This window comes from Oncorhynchus gorbuscha, linkage group LG08, assembly GCF_021184085.1.
Source record: "Oncorhynchus gorbuscha isolate QuinsamMale2020 ecotype Even-year linkage group LG08, OgorEven_v1.0, whole genome shotgun sequence".
Lineage (NCBI taxonomy): Eukaryota > Metazoa > Chordata > Actinopteri > Salmoniformes > Salmonidae > Oncorhynchus > Oncorhynchus gorbuscha.
The window spans coordinates 21240210-21254229 of NC_060180.1; the positions used below are offsets into that span (position 1 = coordinate 21240210).

The following is a 14020-nucleotide window of genomic DNA, read 5'->3' on the forward strand; positions in this document are numbered from 1 at the left end:
CTATGGTCAGAACGTGACATACTGACCTCGCCTTCTGGATGATAGCGGGGTGAACAGGCAGTGGCTCGGGTGGTTGTTTACCTTGATGATCTTTTTGGCCTTCCTGTGACATCAGGGGTGTAGGTTTCCTGGAGGGCAGGTAGTTTGTCCCCGGTGATGCGTTGGTTGTGCAGACCTCACTATGTGCCTCAACATTGCGTGTTAAAGATACTTATTGCTACTCAATCCATCCAGTCAACAAGTAAGCTATGAAATATTGATATTTATTAACCACTCGCAGACCAACTAATGGCAGGGACGCATCATCAATAACTCTTTTGCTTGCCTATTGCCTTGCCATACATTTGAATTGAAGCTCTGATTCAATGAGGCACGGTGTGTGAGATTCATAAATATTAAAGTGATTTAGAGGGAGGAGCACATGGCAAACAGCAATATCACACATGTATTCAATGATTATACAGTGTTTATGTCTTGCAGTCTGTGTCACTGACTATAGGAAGGGGAGACATTTTTCTCAGCTAGACCACGTCCATAATTTAACATTACTAAATGCTTACTGTGTATTTGAAAATCGAGAAACACCAAAAGAGCCATGAAACAAACACCCTTCAAAATGTATAAAACCGTGTCCCGTGTGGCTCAGTTGGTAGAACATGGCACTTACAACGCCAGGGTTGTGGATTTGATTCCCACGGGGGACCAGTAGGAAAATGTATGCCCTCACTACTGTAAGTCGCTCTGGATAAGAACGTCTGCTAAATGACTCAAATGTACAACTGTAAAATACATGTTAGAACTGTTCCCAAAGTTCCCTTTATACTGAAGCACAGCATAAATTCTTCATCTTATATAATGCCTTGTGTATCACAGACTCATTGTACGGGGAACCCTGTTAAGTTCAGTGTGTTTCCTCTTTCCTGGCAGCCCTGCTGAGTGTCTGTCTCTTTAATAGGTGTACAGAGGGGAGGTGGGAGGGGCTTCCTGAGGAAACAGGTATATGCTGACAGGGATGATGTCATTATTTCAGTGTCACCTGGGAAGACCTACGTTGTGGCGGCTCCACTATCACACCACACAGCTGCTAGAGAGACCGGAGTGCAGATGCCTCCCAGGCGGCACGTTGATATAAGTAAGTACAGAAAAGAGCTGTCTGTTATTGAAACTGCACTTTTGTCAAGATAAGGGGTTGTCTTACAGTCGGGAAAGCCTGTTTCACAAGTAGCTTAGCAGGTGTGACAGGATCGGAGCAAAGCATCACTGAGCAGCAGACATCACAGACTGAATGTTTCTCCGCCAGTAATCCCTTGTGGGTCATGAATAGTGTATTTTTGGGGAAAGCATATTTTAGTCATAAGTATAGATGTGATGACTACAGCTGTCTCTTGAATAAGTAACTGAATGCTAATGTGAGAAGCCACAACCTTGTTTAAAAAGATGCTTTGCTATTTTAATTCAGCAATAAGGCCCGAGGGGGTGTGGTATATGGCCAATACACCACGGCTCAAGGCTGTTCCAACCCCCGAGGTGCGTTATTGCTATTATAAACTGGTTACAAACAGTAACAGTAAAAAGTAGAACAGTTCAAATAAATGTGCTGTCATACCCGTGTTACACTTTCAGCCAATCAGCATTCAGAGCTTGAATCACCCAGTTTATAATGTCCTTTATGCCATGTCATTGTTGAATACTCCTTTCTCATTGGCTTGAAGGAGATTCCAGAGCGTGCATTATTTCGCTGTAATGAACGGTGTAGTTGCACAGTAGAATTCAATGGCTATAGTTCATTTTTACATTTTGAAAAGCTTTTGAAAGCGAAAGTGTTATTGAATTTGATTTTCATAATAGCAAGCTATGATGGTTTGGTTAGCTAAACTAGCAAGCTATGATGGTTTGGTTAGCTAAACTAGCAAGCTATGATGGTTTGGTTAGCTAAACTAGCAAGCTGTTTGTTTACCAATGCAACTACTGTAGCTATCTAGTAAACTTGCTAGCTACTTCAGTGCATGTTGAACACATTTCTACCTGCAAATTAACAAATTTCTAGCGTGTTAACACATTTCTAGTGTTAAATTATAGCCGTGGTATAAAAGGGATAATCAACTCAGGGCTCTATGCGTTCTCTGGAAAATTATGCAACTCCGTGGCAACTTCACATCGTTCATTATTTTCCATAGAATGCATAGCCCCTCGTTGATTATCCCTTACTTATTGTTGAATTTATGCCCCTTAAAACAGTAACCTGAAGTAGATCAGTGCATGGGCCAGCTGCATTACTCACCATGCTCCCAGCTCAGTCCACTGGGCTTCATCCAAGGACTATTTGCATATTAGTAAATGTATGAAACCGTGGGAGACAAGCAATATCTTCCCCAATCTCAATGTTAAAAACTTTTGGTTGAGAGACGCCTCCTGAATCTATTGCCCCATTATTGTGGTGAATATGGTCATATATCTTTTCCTGACATTTACATACAGAGAAAAAAAACAAGACACTAGGCAACTTCCCCTTCAAAAAGTGCCTCATGGGAAACCTTGAAAGATACTCTCTCAATCTGTGTGACTCAAATGACTAAGAAGGTCAAATGACTAAGGGCAAAACAGTCCTAGGAAACCTCTTTGAATGATAAGGTACCTATTAGAAGGGCACGGCTTTTACTTAATAGGTGTGTTGTCTAACCAATTGCCTCAGGGTGGTATGACTGAGAACAGCCCCAGGGTGTGTGTGTGTTTAGGTACCATCATATGACTGTGAGTAAACAGTATCTCAGCCAAGGTGGCTGTCTAAGAGCTAGGTCGGATGATGTCATTCAGGAAGTGGAGTCGGTGGACACAGTGAAATAAGGTACTGTACTGTGGGTCTACTGTACCATATGGCCTGTCACAGAGTCATATGACACATATCTCAATTACTCGTCTTTGTTTGGAACGCTTGAGAGAAGTTAAGTTGCTATTTTGTTTGGCATTTTACCGTCAAAATACGAAGTCCCCTAATTTTGTGTTTCCACACTTTGTTACTATTAATCATTTTGAATATCCCTGTTATGCTCAGGTATTAGATTATTATGACACAAAAGGTTATGTATTTTTGTCATTACATAGAGGCAAATGAGCCTTTCAAGTATGATATATTAACTGGAGCAAAGTTATACTCTTGTCTCTTTTCTCTCTCTCCCAGAAACATACACACGCACACAAAAAACGTATTTGTTGAAAAAGCAAAACAAAACCCTTTTTAATTGGTCTGGATGTTGTGGACCCCCTCTTTGTTAGCAGGCTGAGTGGGGGCCTTTGGAGAAGAGGAAACTCCTGTTTGAGCAGAACGCCAGTGCATTGTTACGGGGCTAATGCTTTGTTTTCAAATAACAGCTTTTGTCTTCTGAATGAATGGCCTATTGTGAGAAAGTGTTGTAATTCCCAAATCAAAGCTTGACACAACTTGCAGATGGTGTCCCTTATTTATTTTAATTTTATTGGAGTAATCATTGGCTTTTCTTGGAGTAGAGGGGCATCTCCTCTGGAACTGTTTGTATAGGACACCCAGTAGCATTCACGTGGTACACTTTGTTTTCTAGGTTGTGTTTGTAATATTCTCTGGGCTTTATTTCATTCGTGTGCAGATTACAGGCTGTGCTGCAGCTTTCAAAAGTGTTTATTTGATCCGGGTGATGGATGCAGATAAGAGTTGGAGCAGGCACCTGTTGCACTGCAAATTAGCTGGAAAGGGATTTTTTTTAAATGGACCAATCCTCTCAAATGACAAGCTCCCAACAAAGGAGGAAAGCTTAGAACAGAGTCCAATAGGCCTTTTCTTGATGATCACGTTGAGTCACACAATTGTGGTATTTCAATCATATTGTTGTGTTTTTCTCAGAGAACTGTATAAAAAAATGTGACACACAAAGTAGCCTAACGTGACTTATAATGGATCAGATTGTGTTGTGCTCCATGCTCCTAGTGCCAAACACGGACTTCCTTCAGATGAACTCTTTGTATTTTCTCATTAGGGTTTGAATGATTTTGTCCTCCTTTCACACCACAGCTACAGCTTTCTATATAGTATGTGGTGCTATGGAATTGTAGCAGGGAGTGTGTAGGCAGTCAAACACAGTATTTGTTGACTTAACACGATTACTGCCTTTAACAATGTGTTTACCTAAGCTTCTCCTTCTGTGAAGTTCCACAAATGTCCCTTGTGATAAGCACTACCTCATGTGTTGTATGGTGGTGCGTGGAACTTTTCTCCCTGCATTAAAAAGTGACATTTTCCCCACAATCCCTCCCTGCCCTATCATTTTACAAGTAAAGCCTCACACCCTGAGGGTTCACACAACTATTCATCCGGCAATATAAAGTTTAATGTCGGCCAGTCTCTCTCCTCCCTTCCTTCCTCTGTGGAATATACTGAAAATCATCCACCTATTTAGTCATATACAGTTTCGTGTGAAAACTGTTTCCAGTCACGTTGTGTGAATCAACTCACGCTGTTATGACAGACTCGTCTCAGAGTTCAAAGTCGCCTTATGGTCTCTGTCTGGATTGGACATTTGCCACCTTTGAAAACAACCACTGTTGGATTAAAGATATCACAGCTTGGCTGTGTGCCACTAACACCATAACACAGTCACAAAGCTTGATCAGAGTTAAAGGCCCAGTGCAGTCAAAACTTGATTTCCTGTGTTTCATATATATTTCCAAACTAAGAGGTTGGAATAATAGTTTGAAATTGTGAAAATCATGATAATACATTTTTCGTGTAAGAGTTATTTGACAAGAACACCTGACATTTCAGCTGGTTTTGGTGGAATGGAGTTTTTGCCTATCTGGTGACATCACCAGATGCTAAATTAGTTAAACCATTACAGTATAAACCCTGTCTGGGGGGGTTCTACTAAACTATATGGAATTGCTTTAAGAAGGTCATACCAAGGATCATTTTGCTACTGGATTTTGAATTTTAAGACCCGTTGAACTATATATTTTTAATTTATTTGTCCTTACTGCTATTAGCCTATACAAACGCATTGTATAACAGATTCACTACATGGAACAACATATACAAATCTCAAGGAAAATATATAAGAAAGATTAGGAAACACTTTTAAAAGCTTCTTTTATACATGTATTTAAACCCTTTATTTTTGGAACTAAACAGTCTCCATATATACAGTTGAAGTCGGAAGTTTACATACACCTTAGCCAAATACATTTAAACACAGTTTTTCACAATTCCTAACACTTAATCTAAGTAGAAATTCCCTGTTTTAGGCCTGTTAAGATCACCACTTTTTTTTAAATGTGAAATGTCAGAATAATAGTAAAGAGAATGGTTTATTTCACTCAATTAGTATTTGGTAGCGTTAATTGTTTAACTTGGGTCAAATGTTTCAGGTAGCCTTCCACAAGCTTCCCACAATAAGCTGGGTGAATTTTGGCCCATTCCTCCTGACAGAGCTGGTGTAACTGAGTCAGGTTTGTAGACCTCCTTGCTCGCACGCGCATTTTTAGTTCTGCCCACAAATTACTATAGGATTGAGGTCAGAGCTTTGTGATGGCCACTCCAATACCTTGACTTTGTTGTCCTTAAGCAATTTTGCCACAACTTTGGAAGTATGCTTGGGGTCATTGTCCATTTGGAAGACCCATTTGCGACCAAGCTTTAACTTCCTGACGGATGTCTTGAGATGATGCTTCAATATATCCACCTAATTTTCCCTACCTCATGATGCCATTTATTTTGTGAAGTGCACCAGTCCCTCCTCCAACAAAGCACCCCCACAACATGTCTGTAAACAATTGTTGGAAAAATTACTTGTGTCATGCACAAAGTAGATGTGCTAATCGACTTGCCAAAGCTATAGTTTGTTAGCAAGAGAATTTGTGGAGTGGTTGAAAAATGAGTTTTAATGACTCCAACCTAAGTGAATGTAAACTTCCGACTTCCGACTGTACTCCCATTAATGTTTTCAGCTGATGCTGGGGGAACTTCAGACGAGTCTTGTCGTGGGCATCCTAGTTCAAAACAACTGACATGTTTGTGAGAGCAGTGGTGGAAGAAGTACCCTATTGTTGTACTTGAGTAAAAGTAAAAAATAAGTTAATAGAAAATGACTCAAGTGAAAATCAAAGTCACGCAGTAAAATCCTACTTGAGTAAAAGTCTAAAAGTATTTGGTTTTAAATGTACTTAAGTATCAGAAGTACATGTAATTGCTAAAATATACTTTAGTATCAAAAGTCAAAGTAATTGTATAAGTAATTTCAAATTCCTTATATTATGTAAACCAGACAGCACCATTTTCTTGTTTTTTACATTTACGGATAGCCAGGGGCATGCTCCAACACTCACACATAATTTACAAGCGAAGCATGTGTTTAGTGAGTCCGCCAGATCAGCGGGGCGGCAGGTAACCTAGTGGTTAGAGAGTCGGACCAGTAACCGAAAGGTTGCTAGATCGAATCCCAGAGCTGACAAGGTAAAAATATGTCGTTCTGCCCCTGAACAAGGCAGTTATTATAAATAAGAATTTGTTCTTTACTGACTTGCTTAGTTAAAAAAAAATAAAAAAAATGTTCTATTGATAAGTGTGTGAATCAAACCATTTTCATGTCCTGCTAAGCATTCAAAATATAATCAGTACTTTTGGGTGTCAGGGAAAATATATATGGAAGTAAAAGTTATATATGAAGTAAAAGTTGTACAAAATATAAATAGTACAGTAAAGTACAGATACTCAAAAAAACGACTTAAGTAGTACTTTCAAGCATGGTTACTTAAGTACTTTACACCACTGCAGACGAGTAGTCTAAACTATTCAGACGCGACAGACAGAAGTTGGCAGATCGGCTGTACTGACTTCAGACGAGTGCCAAGACGCTTGTGGGTGTCGTAGAGCAAAACGGAGAACCCTATCATATTCATGAGAGTCTCATCTTTCCATAGAGGGGTCATAACCGTTCAGTCCCTACAGACGGTTTTGTGAGAAGACCGATTTTCATGATATCTGGGGAAAAAACACTCTCTAGCGCTGTCACCTTTCACCGCAGATGCGGAAGTGCGACATCGGTGGATGTTGTTGATTGAGACACATCTAATGCAAAAGAAAACTATAACTATTACTTGAGAAATTGCTCTTTGCGAAGAAGCTTTTTTTGTTTATTTTGTATCATGTTAATTAAAAACAAGCACAGTAAGGTACTTAACTGTTGGCCAGAAGTTATTTTATATTGAGATAATGAAGAACACTGAACAGAGAAACTGTGGCGTTATTCATTTCTAATGAACACCACCTCATACTATTTGTATCGAGGAGTACCCGTACAGATGTAGGATCTTAATTTCGTCACCCAGTTGCAGGAGAACATTTACATTGTAGTGTGTTTGAGGTTTAAAAAAGGCTTCTGAAGTTTTAATTTCCACTTTGAAATTTCAGACTTGATTTTCCCTTACTAAACATGTATCAACCCCTACAAAAATATCCATTCATTATAACCCACATAATAATTCACATTCATGTTGTGTTGCTGCAGGATTGTTTTCTTGCTGTAGCAAACTGGCTCAAATTTAAGGAGTTCCCAGACTGGCAGAGCTCCAGATTAAAGGGTAACATAGCCCTGTTAATCATATGGGTGGAAGAGGACTATGTGGCTCATAGCTGCGTAGCCCTCAGACTGGGTGTAAACATTCCTTGAGAATGAAAATGGCCGTGTGTTAGAAATGTGGTGTGGTAGCTGTTGCGCACTCAATAGCGTAAACTGCTTGGGTAATTCCCAATGTCAAGAGTAGCACAAGAGCTGAAATATACTACCCACTGGGCACAAACGTCAGTTCAATGTCCACTTTTGATTTACATTTGGTTGAGTTTTCAACTAATGTAAATAATATGTGAAATCAACAAAACATTTCACCATGTCATTGGATTTAGGTTCAAATACTTTTTGCAAGTCCAATTAGTTTCCCCACGTTGTTTCAATGTCGTTTTTTGGGGTTGAAATGATGTAGAAACAACTTGGATTCAACCTGTTTTTACCCAGTGGGTAATTTGTCTCTTACCTTTGATAATTACACAAGTTTTAGACAAGTTTTTACATACTTTTTGTTGTTGTTGTATTTTACCGCCTTTTTCTCCCAATTTCAACTCATCGCTGCAACTCCCCCAACGGGCTTGGGAGAGACGAAGGTCGAGTCGTGTGAAATATGACCCGCCAAACCATCCTCCTTAACACCCACCCGCTTAACCGGGAAGCCAGATGCACCAATGTGTAGCAGGAAACACAATTCAACTCACAACCGAAGTTAGCCTGCAGGCGCCCGGCCCGCCACAAGCAGTTGCTAGAACCCAGGCCAAACCCTCCCCTAACCCAGACGATGCTGGGCCAATTGTGCACCGCCCTATGGGGCTCCCGGTCACGGCCGGTTGTGACAGTCACGGGCGGTTGTGACAGTGACACCAGATGCCGTTCCTTAGACCGCTGCGCCGCTCGGGAGGCCATTTAGACAAGATTTTTTATTCTAATTGGCTACAACCCCAAGGCATGCATAACACCCTCAATGCTGATTGCTGAAATACCTGTTCTAATATAGGGGCCAGTTAGTTGCCATCTATTGATTTTGACATGTGATGGCTCTAATCATTACACAAGTCAATAGCGTACCCTCCATACCCTCTACTTAATATACAGTAGGTCTGTGGCTGGTTAATGTCACCATCCAGACACATTCAAAATGGGTATGGTGAAGCTCATAATATTTGAGTGCACACCCAGGTCCTACAGAGGGTAGTGTGTACGGCCCAGTACATCACTGGGGCCAAGCTTCCTGTCATTCAGGACCTCTATACCAGGTGGTGTCAGAGGAAGGCCCTAAAAATGGTTAAAGACTCCAGCCACCCTAGTCATAGACTGTTCTCTCTGCTACTGCACAACAAGCTGTACCAGAGTGCCAAGTCTAGATCCAAGAGGCTTTTAAATAGCTTCTACCCCCAAGCCATAAGACTCCTGAACATCTAATCAAATGGCTACCCAGAATATTTGCATTGCCCCCCCCCCCCTCTTTAAGCCGCTGCTACTCTCTGTTATTATCTATGCATAGTCACTTTAATAACTCTACCTACATGTAAATATTACCTCGACTAACCGGGCCCCCACACATTGACCCTGTACCGGTACCCCCTGTATATAGTCTCCACATTGACCCTGTACCGGTACCCCCTGTATATAGTCTCCACATTGACCCTGTACCGGTACCCCCTGTATATAGTCTCCACATTGACCCTGTACCGGTAACCCCTGTATATAGTCTCGTTATTGTTATTTTGCTGCTGCTCTTTAATGACTTGTTCCTTTTATTTCTTATTCTTATTCATATTTTTTAAACTGCATTGTTGGTTAGGGGCTTGTAAGTAAGCATTTCACTGTAAGGTCTACAGTGAGTAGGCTATTGGTTGTATACCTGTTGTATTCTGCACATGTGACTAATAAAATGTCATTTGATTTGAAATATTTATTTTAGTTACTCAATTGCATGATTACTAATATTATTTTATGTCAAATTATCCAATAGCCTATTTCAAAGTTGATGAGGCTACATATAATTACAACTTCCTCCCACTATTAACTTCGTATAGTCATTATTATTAAGCTACTCAGTATGACCATTATCACAGCAGAACACTGCTGAACTGAGGAATATCTTTTTCTGTACAGAATGTTTCTCGCTACGGTCTGCGTGGTCGAGTACCATCAAACATGAAAAAAAGTGTCGTGTCTGTTTCTCAAACGCCCCCTCCACTGTGATTTGATTTGGGAAACTGCCTGCGTTGTTTCGGTCGGCAGGTAATGGCGCCACCCCTCCCCCCAGCTCAGCTTCCAACCCAGCACAGTCTCACAGAGCACGTTATGAAGAATTCAATGCCTGCTGAAATTGGTTATGCGGAATTTTTTGGGGGTGTTTGAGAATCCTGCAGCTGAAGCGAAGGTTACTACCGTAGGCTATCCGGAAACATTTTCCCGAATGAAAAGGTAAGTTTGTTCGCGCTACTATTTTAGAGGAATGTGTTTTGATCTGTTGTTTTGAAAATACATGTAAATACATTGGGTTAGGATGTTGTTATTACACAGAACCGTTACTTTCGTACAACTTTACAGCCTTTATTTTGAGTTTTTAGGAATAATTATCAGAGTTTTTAGTTTTTGGGTGTGGTTCCAACTAGAGGCAGGGGAAACACTGAGTAGAAGTTTTAGATCTTGCGCATTGTCTGTGACTAACGGTATATAGAGCTGTTGAACTGAGGCACGGGATGCTGCAATGCTCGGAATCTGTTCATTGTTCTCTGGGAGTTGAGTTGACGAACGAGATGCTTTAAACTTCACTCGCGAGAAACGGTTTAACATAAATGTTATATGTATCCGTTCATGTATCCACCCTTGTTCACATTGGAATGTCGCACACCGCGAAATGTTCCTATGTATCGGTGCGATTCATGTAACAACATAAACACATAACGTTGAAAGTATGTTATTCGAATGAATGAATGGGGACTTCCGGTAAACTACCCTACGTTTGATTGTGCTATTCCATAATATGGTGATATAGAGCGTTTATCTCCAAAATAAACTTTTACCTACGAAATAACAGAATGGCAGGCATGACTAAATTGAGTTCGCTATAAGCTATATGTTTGGACGCACCTGCTCTTCAGGCTACTTGATTTATCTTTGGTGGTTGGAATGAGGACAATATATTTGGTTTGTTTTGATAATTTCAATTTGATATTATACTGATTCCCCTGGCTAACAGCTGTCTTTGCTGCATTGTATAGTGTATTCACATGTAACGTTTGACATAAATGTGTGTAATTGAGAAATTGAAACGAATATTCTATTGTTCAATTAAAATGAGTGTATTATATTGATACGGGTTAGATGGACCGTAGTTTAATCAAAATAGCCTTAGTCATTTTCCTCTTCATTATGTGATAATTATGTTGTCAATTAGTGTGTTCGTGAGTCATGATGATTCATATTTTGTTAGGCTATTGCTATACATGTTGACCAGTCATCTCTTCACAAATACTTGTTATAGAGACAGACGGATCCACTATCATTGGACTTCCACTTTAACGTCAGAACATCAGTCAAATGAACTGATTTCACCATTACAAGACCGGTCTGCTTCACACTGGGTTCACCTCCAGAACTAATGGACCGTGTTAACAGGCTTTGGTGCCCATGACAGGCCAGGACTCGCTGCACTCTGGCCCACCCACTGTTGTGGTGGGGTGATGGTCTGTGTGTCATTGTAGGAAAGGGGTGTATTGACTAATGGTGCGTACAACATTCCTTTTGCTGAAACCATAGGTCGAACTCTTCTTTCATAAGCTTTAAACTCATTCAACTCATCTCAAACAAATGTATAATCTGTCAGTGCAACTGTTGCATCAGGTGTCTGGATTAATGTCTGAGAGTGATGGAAGGAATTTGGTTGACCCATAATGACATCACCAGGTCATGTCCTCTGAAAGGCTGGGTGGATTTCTTGTTGTTGCCATATTGCTCATATACACTAATTTCATATCAGAAGTGCTAATGAGGTAGGGGCTAGGGGTTGGTTTGGTATAAGAATTTAGCGTCTCTGGGGCAAGGCGTGTCTGTGGGTTTTGGCCGTTTTGTGTCGAAAGCAGTCAAGTCTCATTAACACATACGGCCAACATCACAGCATCTATCGCTCTCCCTCTCTCTCTCTCTCTCTCTCTCTCTCTCTCTCTCTCTCTCTCTCTCTCTCTCTCTCTCTCTCTCTCTCTCTCTCTCTCTCTCTCTCTCTCTCTCTCTCTCTCTCTCTCTCTCTCTCTCTCTCTCTCTCTCATTCCCCACCCTTCTATTCCTCACCCAGTTTTCACCCCCATTTTATATGGCCGGTCGTTGAAGGACACAATACAGGCCTACCATTTGTGACTGACATGGTTCATATGGGATTTCCCAAAGATTGTTATTATTGGTGAAGTTCTGTTAGATAATTTTATTGTATTGTGTAATAGCAATCATATCGGTCATGGTAACACAGGTAAGATTACTTCCACACAAGGCGTTTTTGCTTATTGGGATCCCCTAGCAATGACAATTTTCTGTGCTGTAGGTCTGATGTTATTTATGTTTAGGCAGGAAGCAGAGTAGTATTTAATCCAAGCTAAAAAGGCAGGGGCTAGCTGTAAACACAGAAGATGCCAATTTTTGACTTAGTTTATGTTATCCTCCGCTGCATTTTGTATTTGCCCTATGCGGGTTCAGAAATGGCTCGGGGTTAGAAAAGCAAATGCAAAAATAATTACGAGTGGGAATCTATCACTTAGGCCTATGAGCAAATAAACAATTATTGAAAAAAGAAAATACAAAAACATTGTATTTACACATTCATCATCATTAAGCTCCTTTTGAAGTGTGGCTCCCAATGGAACAAGTGATGTAGGGCTGCCTTGGAAGTGTGTTTTAGTAACGTTACAGCCTCAGCTCCTGTGTTTGGGCTGTTGTATTTCTGTTGACCTTACCACTCTTGTTTTATTGAATTGATCCCAAGTTGTGTTATCCCATCGAAATCAAATAAAACTTTATTGGTCGCGTACACAGATCTGCAGGTGTTAACGAAGGTGAAGCGAAATATTTGTGTTTCTAGTTCCAACAGTGCAGTAATACAAAAAAATGTAAGAAATATCAGAACGAGTCTGGAATATTTTCACTACATGGCCAAAAGTCTGTGGACACCCCTTCAAATGAATGGATTCGACTATTTCAGCCACACCCGTTGCTAACAGGTGTATAAAATTAAAATTAGGCATACAGCCATGCAAATTCCATTAAAAAAACATTAGGAGTAGAATGGCATGTACTGAAGAGCTCAGTGACTTTTAAAGTGGCACCGTCATAGATGCCACCTTTCCAACAAGTCCGTTTTTCAAATTTCTGCCCTGCTACAGCTGCCCCTGTAGTGGAAACATCTAGGAGCAACAATGGCTCAGCCACAAAGTGGTAGGCCACACAAGTTTTTTTTAGTTGAGCAGTCTAAAGTATATATATATATATATATATATATATATATATTATGAGACACCTGTCTGATTCACACCTGTCAGAGGGGACTAATCCATTGCGGAGGCCGCGGGGGATGGCGTACCAGTATCACCAGTAGTACATTTACCGTTAATTACCATAATTTCAAATCTACAATGTTTGGTTAAGGTCATTTATGTTAATGTGTTCAATATATTATGTTGCAAGTTTGCTAGCAGGAGCTTCAGGCCTGACCCAAGTTAATAGTGATACAATGTTTCAAGTTCATTGCAGACAGGCCATGCGTAGCCAATGTGATTTATAGGATATTTATTTTTATCAGGATATTTTCTGCCTGCAGGCTGCAATGTTTTTATTTGTTGGCTTTATGTAGGCTATTTTTACATAGTTGGCAATGGAAATTACTTTTAGAATTTTGATTAACCACATGATAATGATTTTGAGATACAAAGGCATTATTATAGATTAAATTAAACTGTTCCACGAAAATGTGCATATAAAAATCATAACTGGCACTCAGATGGTAGAAATTGTAAGATACATTTGCACTCCTGATGGAAAAGGTTGTCAATCTGCGAAGGCCAGCAGCAGCGGGGGAAGAGGGTCGGGAGCAGTTTTCTTTTTTTTCTGGTTAGGTTATCTTGATCTCTGGCTCCCTCGAGTCATTTGTGTGTCTTAATTATTTAGTCACAGTGTGCTTAAAGCATCAGACATGCTCAGTAGCCTACATATAGTTGATTTTATTATAACACACATGGTGTAAGGAAAAATACTTGTTTAAAAATGTAGACCAATCGATTGGTCGAAACTAGTTCAACAAAGATTTGTTTTATTCGGGGACAGCCCAGGTGTGTATAAACAGCATGTACAGTATATGAATAGAAAAAGTGTGTACAGCAGTAGTTATATAGGATGAGCCTTGACTAGAATACAGTATATACATATAAAGTGGGTAAAAC

At 40.2% G+C, this 14020-nt stretch overlaps 1 protein-coding gene across 8 annotated transcripts in view; it reads left to right on the top strand.

Moving 5' to 3' along the window:
* usp54a (ubiquitin specific peptidase 54a) overlaps positions 1–14020 on the top strand; it is a 107162-nt gene that overhangs the window by 27119 nt on the left and 66023 nt on the right. For 5 of the 8 annotated variants that reach the window (XM_046358798.1, XM_046358802.1, XM_046358801.1 and 2 more), the window contains exon 2: positions 1031–1132. The exons of 1 other annotated variant lie outside the window; for it this stretch is intronic. The gene's annotated coding sequence lies outside the window, so the exon portion shown is untranslated. Of the gene's footprint in view, positions 1–1030; positions 1133–9821; positions 10020–14020 lie in introns of those variants that run through there. 2 more of the 8 variants (XM_046358799.1, XM_046358804.1) reach the window with 1 other exon arrangement.